Source organism: Sapajus apella, unplaced genomic scaffold, assembly GCF_009761245.1.
Source record: "Sapajus apella isolate SASKATOON/1434 unplaced genomic scaffold, GSC_monkey_1.0 scaffold10, whole genome shotgun sequence".
NCBI classification, from domain to species: Eukaryota; Metazoa; Chordata; class Mammalia; order Primates; family Cebidae; genus Sapajus; species Sapajus apella.
In genome coordinates this window covers 1,983,934-1,995,321 of record NW_022436950.1, presented here as the reverse complement: position 1 = coordinate 1,995,321, position 11,388 = coordinate 1,983,934, and the positions used below count along the sequence as shown (strand labels likewise).

General features: G+C 52.5%; 1 long non-coding RNA gene across 1 annotated transcript; it reads right to left on the bottom strand.

The window, feature by feature from the left end:
- Positions 1-10,194: 10,194 nt before the first annotated feature.
- On the bottom strand, positions 10,195-11,361 carry LOC116551571. Its single transcript, XR_004269003.1, has 2 exons — positions 10,931-11,361; positions 10,195-10,900 (listed from the first exon to the last, which is right to left on the bottom strand). It is a non-coding gene; the product is annotated as an uncharacterized LOC116551571 (long non-coding RNA).
- Between the last annotated feature and the right edge of the window lie 27 nt (positions 11,362-11,388).

Below are 11,388 nucleotides of genomic sequence, written 5' to 3'. Positions count from 1 at the left end.
GGGAAAAAAAGAGAAAAACCCCCGTCAAAAAAAAAAAAAAAAAAAGAATTTCCTTTAAGGGATACAGGATGCAACAGCAGAATTGTCTGAAGGGAGCCCTAGAAGCTCGCTCAGGGTGGCCTGGAGAGAGTCAGTTAAAACCACCCCGCCCCCACTCAGCCTGCCTTCTTTCAGTGGGAGGGAGTGATGCAAGCCTGGCATCCCCTGGGGCCCCAGTGTGGGGCAGCTGGCTTTCTCAGGCAGCAACGAAAACAGCTGGCACCCAAGTCCCAATTGCTGCTGCCTTAGAGAGTCATCCCCTCCTAACAGGTCGCTTCCTGTTTGCCTTGGAAGGATAGCAACAGGGGCCAGTGCTTCTCCCTGGAAGGTGAGCTCTCAGTGTGAGCAGAACAGGGTGAGGTGGGGGTTGGAGGCTCCCTGCTTTTGTGTCTCTTGCTGCCACTTGCCATGTAAGCTTCTGATGCAGGATTTTTCATGGCTACTTTACCAGCTGGAAACCTCCAGCCAGTGACACCTCTGCCCGGGCTCACTTGGCCCCAGGTTCGCCACAGAAGGTGCCCCACCCGCTCAGTCTGCTGGGCTGCACCTGGTTGCACTCTGGCGCAGATCCCGAGGCCACCACAACTGCGTGCTCAGCCCCTGGCTGGAGGGTGTGTGTGGGCAAGTGAGTATGGGGTCCGGCTGGCTGCTCCAAGCACTGGCACAGAAGTGGGCTCTGTGTGGGGCTTGTGGCTGGACCAGGCATGTCACAAGTAACTCCCGCAGTGAACTCTAGTGTCCAGATGAGGGGAACGCAGTGGCACCCAGACAGGGAAGCTTGCAAACTTGAAGCCCCAGAGGGCGTGTTACAGTGTGCTAACAGCTCTTGTAGGCCTGCCGGCAGCCTGACAAATGAGGGTGTGTTAACAGCTCTGTCAGTCCTGTTACCCCACTCTGGCCTATGGCTCTGGGGCTGGCCCGGCCCTGCCACTACTCCCTTTTGCAGGATGTGGCCACTAGGCACTAATGGTGGGTGGGGAGGGTAGAGGGCTAGAGTGTTACTGCCTTCTTTGTACCTGAGTTCAGTGAGGTCCTGAGTACTTGTCCCACATCCAGGAAGAATGCGATTATGTTGACAACTGAAGGATGAGAATTGTGGAGAGTTTTATGGAGTGATGAAACAGCTTTCAACGGAGATAGTATTTGAGGATGGTCTCCCACTAGAGGTCATGTGGTCTCTCTCTCAGTGTGGCTGGGTCTGGAGCTTTTATGAGCTCAGAATGGGGGTGTGTGGGTGATTGGTTTGTGAGTATGCAAAAAAGGCTAAAACAAAGGTACCATTCAAAGGTGGTCATGACACTAAAAAACCAATTAGGGAAGGGCAGGCATATGTAAAATAGGTGAAGGGTGGGGATCAATCAGAGGAAAGCACACCAAATGGGAAGAGAGGTTCTCAATCTGATCCATGGACTTATCCAAGACTGGTAGCTTGGCTTTCAGGCTTTAAACTGTCTTTGGTTTGAAGGTGAGGTTTCACTGGGGACCTGCCCCCATCTGCCTAAGTATTTGTCTGCCTCCTTCTGCTATCACTTCCCTAATAAAGCTTATTCCTTAATCTATTGCTTTATTGGGAAATCATCTAAGATCTGCTTCCTGGCAGGTGGTGACCACCAAGAGACCCACCTTTTGCCAGTGCCTTTTATTAATAAACTTTGTCTATTTTGTCATCATACCTGAAAGATAGTTTCATTGGGTATAGAATTCTAGGATGACAATTGATCTCTTAAAGCACATTGAAGATGTCATTCTAGTGCATTCAGGCATCCACTGATGCTGTTGAGAAGTTGGCTTTCAGTTACATTTGTTTCCTGTGTGACCTCTCTTCTTTCTCTGGCCGCTTTTTAAATCTTTTTCTTTGGCATCCTGTAGTCACAGGACTTCAACATGCGTTGAAATGTGCTTTTATTTAAATCTTGCTAAGAACTTATTAATGAGATACCCGATTTCTAACTCTGGAAAAATGTCATTCCTATCTCCTTGAATATTGCCTCCTCTCTTCTCTGTTGACTCCCTTCTTGAACTCCAGAGCAGATGCTTCTTGGACCCTCCTACCCCAGCCACCACATCCTTCACTTCTTGTCTATATTTTCCTGTCTCTGTCTCTTAGTCCTACAGTTGGGATGATTTTGTTTTTATTTATTTTATATATATATTTTATTGTTTAAGGTTTTGGGGTACATGTGAAGAACATGCAAGATTGTTGCATAGGTACATACATGGCAATGTGGTTTGCTGCCTTCCTCCCCTTCACCTATATCTGGTATTTCTCCCCATGTTATCCCTCCCCAGCTCCCCACCCCCCACTGTGCCTCGCCTAGTCCTCCCAACCACAGACCCCAGTGTGTGGTGCTCCCCTCCCTGTGTCCATGTGTTCTCATTGTTCACCACCTGCCTATGAGTGAGAACATGCAGTGTTTGATTTTCTGTTGTTTTTTGTTTTTTAAATTTCATTTACTTTTTAGAGATGGGGTCTCACTCTGTCACTCAGGCCAGAAAGAGTAAAATAGTGGGAATGTAACTCACTGCAGCCTTAACCTCCTGGGCTCAAATGATCCTCCCACCTCAGCCTCCTGAGTAGCTAGGACTACAGGCACATGCCACCATGCCTAGCTAGCTTGTTTTTTTGTAGAGATCGGGTCTTACTCTCCTTCCCATGCTGATTTTGAACTCCTGGCCTCAAGCGATCCTGCCACCTCAGCCTCCTGAGTCTCTGGGATAACAGGTGTGAGCCACCTTGCCCAGCCAGGATGATTTCTTGAGCACTGTCTTGAAGTCCACAACCAGCTGCCTCTTCAGATATCTCTAATATGCTTTTCACTGCAACCATTTCATACTTTTTTTGACCATTGTTTTCATTTCATTTTAGAAGTTCTAATCTTTTTTCAAATATACTGGCTCTTTCTGTGAAGTCTCTTGGCCCTTGCTCACATTTTCTTTTTCTTTCTTTTCTTTTTTTTTTTTTATTATCTTGTTGCATACCAACCTTGTTCACATTTTCATGCCGCTTTTTACTACTTAAACACTGAAGTTGAAATTGACGCCTTCCCCAGCCTGGTGCTCCCGCGCCCTTCTCATGTGTGTGCGTCGCCAGGGTGCAGGTGTGTCAACTCCACGGCGGCAGAGACTTTTGTCCATTTATCTCACTTTTGTGTCCATTTCCTTGAACAGGGCTCAGTAAGCCAGCACTGGACGGATGGACGGTGGCTTCATATTCCGTGTCTTGTCAGTGTCTGAAGCCTGTGAAGGACCCTTTTGCTGACTCTCCTTCCATGTTTACTTTGCTGTTTTTGCCCCATGAGAGGTCATTTTTCTTGGAACTTTATCTGTGGGAATTCTTTGAGGCCCAGGTTGAAGGGGTCTGTAGAAAGGAACTATATTTGCTCCTGCCAGTTGCTTGGGGCACCAGCAACCTAGAACTCCTGTCACTTAGGTTCTATACTTGAGAGTTTTCAGAACACCAAAATATGAATTTTGGTGGGATTCTGACTAAACTTCTTGTGAGCCCAGCCTGGGCTAAGGTTGAGATGAGCAGGCTTTTTGCTGAGCCAATATTTGAGTTCTTGTTACTTCTACCTCTACCTCCTCCTCAATGTAATCTTAAAAAATTTTTTTAATTGTGATAAAATACACATAATATATAATTTACCACCTCAGCCATGTTTAAGTGTACATTTCAGTAGTGTTAAGTGTGTTGACCTTGTTGGACAACTGATCTCTAGAAGGTTTTCATCTTGAAAATGGAAACCCTATACCCATTAATCACGAAGTCCCTGCTTCCCCTCCCCCAACCCCTGGCTGAACTGCCCTTCTTTCTCCTGATGAGTTTGACTACCCTAGATACCTCAGGAGTGAAATCATATAGCATCTGCCCTTTTGTGTCTGGATTATTTTGCATAGCATGAATGTTTTCAGGATTCATCCTCATAGTAGCATATCACAAAATTTCCTTCCTGTTTAAGAGTGACGAATATTCTAGATGTGGATAAACCACATTTTGTGGATCCATTCATTCACTCATGGACACTTGGGTTGCTTCCACCTTTTGGCTGTGTGAATAATGCTGCTATAAATAAATATGGGCATAAAAACATCTAAGTCCCTACTTGTAATTCTTTTGGATATACTTGGAATTGCTGGATCACGTGGCAATTCTGTTTGATTTTTTGAGTAGCCACCATACCATTTTCCATAGTGCCTGTACCATTTTAAGTTCCCAGCAGTAGTGACAGTTTCTCCGTATCTTTGCCAACACTTGTCATTTTCTATTTTCTCTTAAATAGTAGCCACCCTAGTGGAGGTGCAAAATGCTACTGCATTATGGTTTTGATTTATATGTCCCTAAAGGTTAGGGATGTTGAGCATCTTTTCAAATGCTTATTGCTTAATGGCATATCTTCTTTGGTCAAATGTCTATTCCAGTCTTTTGCCTATTTTTTTTCTCTTTTGGTAGAGGTCAGGGTCTTATTGGGATGCCCAGGCTGGTCACAAACTCCTGAGCGCAAGCGATCTTCTCACCTTGACCTCCCAAAACACTGGGATTACAGGCGTGAGCCACTGTGCCCAGCCATTTTGCCTGTTTTTAAAATGAGGTTATTTGTGCTTTGTTTTTCTATGTTGTTGTTGTTCTTATTCTCATTACTTTTCACCCTGAGGGCAGGCTCCCTCGGGTGCCAGCTCTGTGTGAGCATTTTGTGTTAGAGTCCTGCCCTAAATTGGTTTCTGCACCCTGTGCAGTCATCTAGGTCGAAGCTCAAGCCCTCAGCAGAGTCTGAGGTGAGTCCTGCCCCGGCCCCACTAAGCTGCAAGCTTTCTGCCTTCTCTTTGCGTCTGGCCTCTTTTTACGTTTTCTTCCGCATTTTAGCTGTTTCCACCAGGAGGCCCATCAGGCATCTAATTCCCCACAGTACAGAAACTGTAGCTCCTGGAGATTGATTTTCTTACCACGTCTTGTTTTGCTTGTGTCTGAGAGAGCCTGAGGAATTCCATATAGATAAATGCATCATTAGGTTCACGACAGAAAGGAAAGTAGGGGACAAATGTGTGTCTACACCATGATCCTGATTTTGTAACTTTATATGCCTGTGAATAAGGACATGAAGTTTACGTAGAGAAAGGAAAAGAGGTCATTTCTTAGATTGGTGTAATGGGGACATCTTATTTTCCTTTTAAAAATGCACTCCTCCCGTCATCAGCCCTGCAGCCAGTCAGTCCATCAGTCAGTCCGGCAGCCAGTCGGTCCATCAGCCAGTCAGTCAGTTGTCAGTCAGTCCGGCAGTCCGGCAGTCAGTCACCCGGCAGTCAGTCAGTCTGTCAGCCAGTCAGTCCGGCAGTCAGTCAGTTGTCAGTCAGTCCATCAGTCTGGCAGTCCGGCAGTCAGTCGGTCCGGCAGTCTGTCCAGAGTGAGTCCTTGATTCCAGCCCTGTCCTGGAAGCAGGAGACCCAGAGACCGAAGAGATTAGAAAGTACCCAGCCCTGAGTCATTGTGCTTGTGATGCAGTGACCTGCAAGTGACGTTTGGTGATGCAGTATCGGTATGGGGGTTAAATGCCTTAACAACGGAGGGGCAACCTAAGAAACAATGCCAGCAGTTTGGGGGAGAATGCCTAGTTCTCCAACAAATGTTTTCAATGGACAACAGGAACTACTGGAAAAGTTTGAAGTTGTGACTTTCCTTACAGCGATGAAAACAGGATTCCATTTTCAAAAATGCCCTTTTCACACTGGTGAGAAATGCCAGCCACAGAGGGGCTCTCAGCTAGGGGGTGGGGCAGAAGTGTCTCAGGTTTACAGAACATCCCAGCCCACTTCGGGCTTCCAAGAGCAATTCAGAATTCCTATGTGGAAAAGGAGAGAGGGGCAGGTTCCCAGAGAGACGAAGGGCAGAGTGGCCGGGGGGACTTCCTCTCCGCTGGGACACGGCCTTCTCGGGCGGTCGGCAGCCTTCTTCAGGTCCCCTGTCTTTGTAAAAAGTGGCGCTCAAAGCTGGGACTTAAACTAAACAGATTTCCTAGAGGAAACACACACACACCATCACACTCTGCTAACGTTGCTTTTATGGACATTTCCCTGAGAAATATTTCTCTCTGGAAAAATAAGTTCACAGGATGTAATTAAAACCATGATGTGTGTATGTTGGCCAGGGCTCTTCTTAAGTGCTTCACCAAATGGGCCACTGAACAAAGCAATGAAGGCTGGCTTTGTTCACGTCGGTTAACAATGCCATTTATGAATTGTAACACAGGGCATTCTCGGACTTTATGGTTTCAGAAACAGCCTTGCGGCTGGCCCATGCCCAAGGCAGCCCCGGTTCTGACCCCAGTGTGACCTCTGCAGGAGACACAGCCGAGGGCTCTGCAGTGGCACTGGACGAGGTGACAGGCTCCACTCCACCGACGCGCCCATTAGGCTGTTTTCTGCTGATAACCCAGGGGAAAATATATTCCAAACGTGAAACAAATTCCTGAAAAAGAAAATGCTAGCAAGGCAGTGCTTTTGAGTAACGGGGCCAAGGGGGTTATGTCTTCTTACCTTCCGTGTGGCTCCCAGCCCCGGCTCTCCTGCTGGTCCTCAGCCTGGAGCGACTGTAATTCCAGTTTCTTTACTGGCTGTATGTGTCGTGAGGCTGTGGAAACAATTCACCGCAAACCTGTCTGAAGCCTGGGTGTCCCCAGGGCTGCGCTCCCCGACCCCACCCCCTGCACGAGGGTCCTTCCTGCCTCTGTCAGCTTCTGGGGACCCCAGGTGTTCCTTGGCTTGTGGCCACATCACTGCACTCTCCAGCCCGTCCCCACACCGCCTTCTCTCTCTCCAGTCTGCCTTTGCCTTTCTCTTGTAAAGGCAGCTGCTGTTGGGTCAGGGCCTGCCCTCAGTCCAGGGCCATCTCATCTTGAGATCCTTACTCGCATCAGCAAAGACCCTTTTCCCAAATAAGGTCCCATTCACCGTTTCCAGAGCTTAGGCTGTGGACTGTTTTGGGGGCTGCCATTTGGCCCCTCAGTGCTGGTCTGTAGGCTCCATGGGATGGTGTCCAGCTTTGTTTGCCCCCGAACCCTAGGACCCTGGTGCCCCGGTGTGGCAGTTTGTCAATTTCAGAGCCTGAAAGACTTTATCTGTTGGTTCAGGCCTGGGCCAGCTCCTGTGAGAGAATCAAAATACCCCTCCTACCAGAGGCCACTTTCGAGGAAACTAAGCGTCTGCCAGGAGAGATAGGCCAGCTCCTCTGGCAGCTGCAGTCAGGCGAGGAGAGAGAATGCTGCCGGGAGGGCCTGGAGCCAAGGCCCTGGCTGGCCGGGTAAGGCTGCCAGGGGGTGTGGGGGGGACATCTGGTGAGGAGAGAGAGGTCACCAGGACAGGGGTGTGGGAGGGAGGGAGCCTCGTGCGCAGACCCCAGGGAAAGCATGCTGGCCCTGGAGGGTCAGGTTCTAGGCTGGAGCCCGGGAGCCGGAGGAGGGGAAGGAGGTTGGGGCTCTTCTCAGGATGGGCCTCAGATGCCCGGGCTCCTCCAGGAGTCTATACATGGGCATTCAGGAGACATGAAGGAGTCTGTGAGCCCGAGTGACAGACACCTACTGGTATGGCAGGAGACGTTAACCTGGCATTAGGAGGGCATGGTGGGGCCAGCTCAGAGACTCCAGCACCATAGTAGGACAGGCAGGGAGAGGAGCCCAGAGCTGGGATAGGGTCTCCACTCACCCTGCTTTGAAAACTGCCAGCCCCGTGTTCTGGAGCCCGCTCAGTGATGGGCAAGCTGGGCTGTTGGTCCCCCTGGGGTCGAGGAGTCTCTAAGAATCTCGGGCCTCTGCTGCCAGTCCCTGCTCTGGGACTGAGATTTCCTCACCTCTGACTCCTCCCCCTGCGGCAGTGACCAGCACATAGTAGGTGCCTTCCACGGGTGCTGCCTGGAGAGACGCAGCCCCCTGCAGAGGATGCACGGTCTCACTGAGCACCGTGGCCTCCCGACACCCGTGGGGTTCTTGGTCACACCACGCGAGGCAGTGGCACCTGTGGGGGGACTGGGCAAGGGCACCCCATTGGCAGGGCTCCCAGGGCTCACACTGTCCTCTGCAGTCCCCGCTGCTGGGCTCCCCGGTCCTCCCCTGGGGCCTCCACTGCCAGGATAAACCATATCCAGGCAGAGGCCGGCTTGGCTGGAAGAGGGAGGCTTTGAGGGCTACGAGAAGACCGACACTGCCTGCGCCCTGCCCAGCCCCGCGGGGCCCAGCTGAGGGCCTGCTGGGACACTGCCTCTGCCCCTGAGCCCTGCTCTGTTCCTAGCTGGGCAGAGAAGGTGGGCTCAACTTGGGACAGGGTGGGGTGGGGTGGGAGGCTGGAGGTGGGACGGGCTTCACTCAGCAGAGCTCTGCCATCGTGAGAGTTAGCCGCCATGGCGCTGATGCCACTGTTTGCTGAGGCTCTCTCTGCCCAGAAGCCTGTGGCACTTCCTATGGGATTTGGGGTCTTTACAAAGCCTGCGAGGTAGGTATTACCAGCCCACTTTACAGGGAGGCAGCTGATGCTTGGAGGCTTTGCCCTATCTAGTGGATCAGCTGGAAGGAGGTGCAGCTGGCTCCCTAGCTTGGGGCAGACAACCTGACTCTCCACGGGTGGGCTCCAAGGCCTGAGACAGGGTCTGTGGGGCAGGGGCTGGTAAAGGTGTTTCCAGGGCAAAGCCTGGAGGCTCGGCCAGCTGCCCTCATCTCACGGCCTCACCTGGTAAACCTTCAGATGCCCTGCTTGAGGAGATCCTTCAAAGGAGAGGGCTGGGCCCCCTGGGAGGAGACGCTCCAAACACAGGCCCACAGGACCAGGAGAGATTCCCATTTCTGGTCCCTGTCTGGGTGACATCTTCTGCCCAATTCCCAGAGACAGCTGTGGGGTTGAGCGGCAGCAGCATTGGCATACCTAGGCCCGGCAGGGTCCTCACCAGCCGGCAGCTGTGGGGCTCAGGTTTCCAGCCCCCCATATGCCTGCTGTGCTTCCAGACAGTTCCCTCCAACAGGAGGGATGAGGGATGGGAGCCCCTCCTCAGACCTCCGGAACCAGAAGGCCCACTGTTGGACATTTTGTTACAAAATGATGCTTACCCAGTACTACTGTAGCCGAATCTGTCACACGTCTCATCACTTCCCGAAAACGAATGCCTGGAAGAGGCATTTCTGATCAAGGACTACTCATTCTGATGCTTTAGTTAGACTGCCACATTTTCCGCCAGAAAGACTGGGCTAGGCTACACGGAGGGGCCACTGGGGCCGCTGTGGGGGAGGCCTGAGCCTCCAGGGGGCAACAGGAGGCGACGGGTGATTTTACGGTAGGAGGAAATGCAGGGGTGGGGAAACGGGAGGAGCTATGGGGTCCTGGAAGGGCATAGACAGCCCCCTGCACGGGTCCTGCCGCCGGCATACCGGCTGGGACGGCACTGGCAAGGCCCTGCAGCTTGTAGGAGATGTGACCAAGTGGATTCAACTCCAGTGGCCACTGAGTGTCTCTGTGCGGGTGGCTCTTTCATGCTCAGAGGACCTGGAAGAAAAGGGGCTCTGGAGAGGTGAGGTCTGAGGGGGAGGCAGGCTGTGGGGCTGCACAGTCTGGGTGTGAGCCCAACTCAGCCACCTGTGGGCTGTGTGGTTTTGGGGACAGCTCCAGGCCCCCTGGTCTCAGGGTCCTGAGAAATGGGGGTGATGGTATTGGCAGAGCATGGCCAGTGATTATGTGTCCTTCCCCCTCCTGCTTTGCTGGTTCTGTGGACGCTGCACTGCACCCTGCGGGCATTTAAGAGGCACACAGATAGGGATGTGAGGCCACCTCTCCACTACGGACCACGCAGCCTCAGGTTTTTCTAAGAGGCAAGATCCCAAGGGGAACACGTGGAAGGGGAGGTAGAGCTGCAGGCGCAGGAGGGAAGCTCTGCTCAGGGCACTCAACACCTTGATGCAAAGGCTGCTGATACGTGGGACGCTCGCTGTAAGCCCACGGGAACCAGACAGGCAGAGCAGCGGAGGCCCTCGGGGACCTGGCTCTCACCTGGCTGCACATTAGAATCACCTGGGTGCTCTGAACGACCCAAGGGCCAACCCACACCCCAGACTGATTGCACCAGAGCCTCTTCTAAAAAATAAAGCAATTGCGGTAAAATACAGAACACAAAACTTAACCTTTTTAAAATGCACAGTTCAGTAGTGTCAATTCACAATTCACATTGTTGTGCAACCAATTTTCAAAACTTTTTCATCTTCCTCAACTGAAACTCCGCCCCCATTAAACACTAACTCCTCATTCCCCACTTCCCAGCCCTTGGCAACCCCCACTCCACTCTACGATTTCACTGCTCCAGATTATGATCTCACGTAAGTGGAATCACACAGTACTGTATTTGTCTTTTTGTGACTGGCTTATCTCACTCAGCATAACGTCTTCAAGGTCATCCCCGTTGTGGCATGTGTCAGGATTTCCTTCCTCTCTAAGGCTGAGCGCTATTCCATTGCATGGATGGACCGCATTTCGTTTATTCGTTCGCGAACACGTGAGTCGGTTTCAGGCTTCGGAGTTGCTGAAGCGCCAAGATTTTGGATGTGCAGCTGTGGTGGTGCAGCGTCATCGGAGTCACCTGTCCCTCATGCCAGCGGTGCCCTCTGCTGTTATCAAGTCCAAACACCACTGCAGGAAGCACCCCTACTCCCGCCTCCACCCCCCACAGGGCCTGCCAGGTCTGCACCCAGGTGGACCCACCCCGTGTATCTGGGCCACTCAGGGCCAGCCTCAGCAGGGGCACTTGCGGGGCTGCGCCTGCGGCTTCCTTGCGGTCCGGTGTGCTGGACACAGGATGGGCCAGCAGGTCACGCGCACGCCTGCAGGGTTTCCGTCCTTCCTGCTCAGTCTCCTGCGGCGCTGGGAACACGTCAGTCCTCCTCCGGCCTGAGGCCGGCTTTCTAACTCGGCGGGGGCGGAATCCGTGCCGAAGGACCAAAACCAGTACCCACGGTGGGACGACGCTGCGATATCCGAACTGGGGAGCGTGCAGGGAACGTTACTCGTTTGCTCGCAAACGCAGCCATTTATTCAACGAGGTCCGCGTCAGCCATTGGCTGTCATCAGCCGCCGAGCTGACTGCGGGCTTCATGGCAGGGATCTGGGGGAGCGTTCATCCAAAACAGCACGCTGCGACGCTCAGCCCTGCAGTGGGCCGCCTCCACTCCCCGCGCCTCCGAATCCACCCTCCCGGGGCTGCTAGTGGCTCGGGGGGCACCGGCCGGGACCCCGCCAGCCTAGCCCAGACCCGGGTCCCGCCCGCCAGGGCCCCGCCCACACCCGGCAGAAGCCACGCCCCGTCCGTGGCGGCGGGGACGACCCGATCAC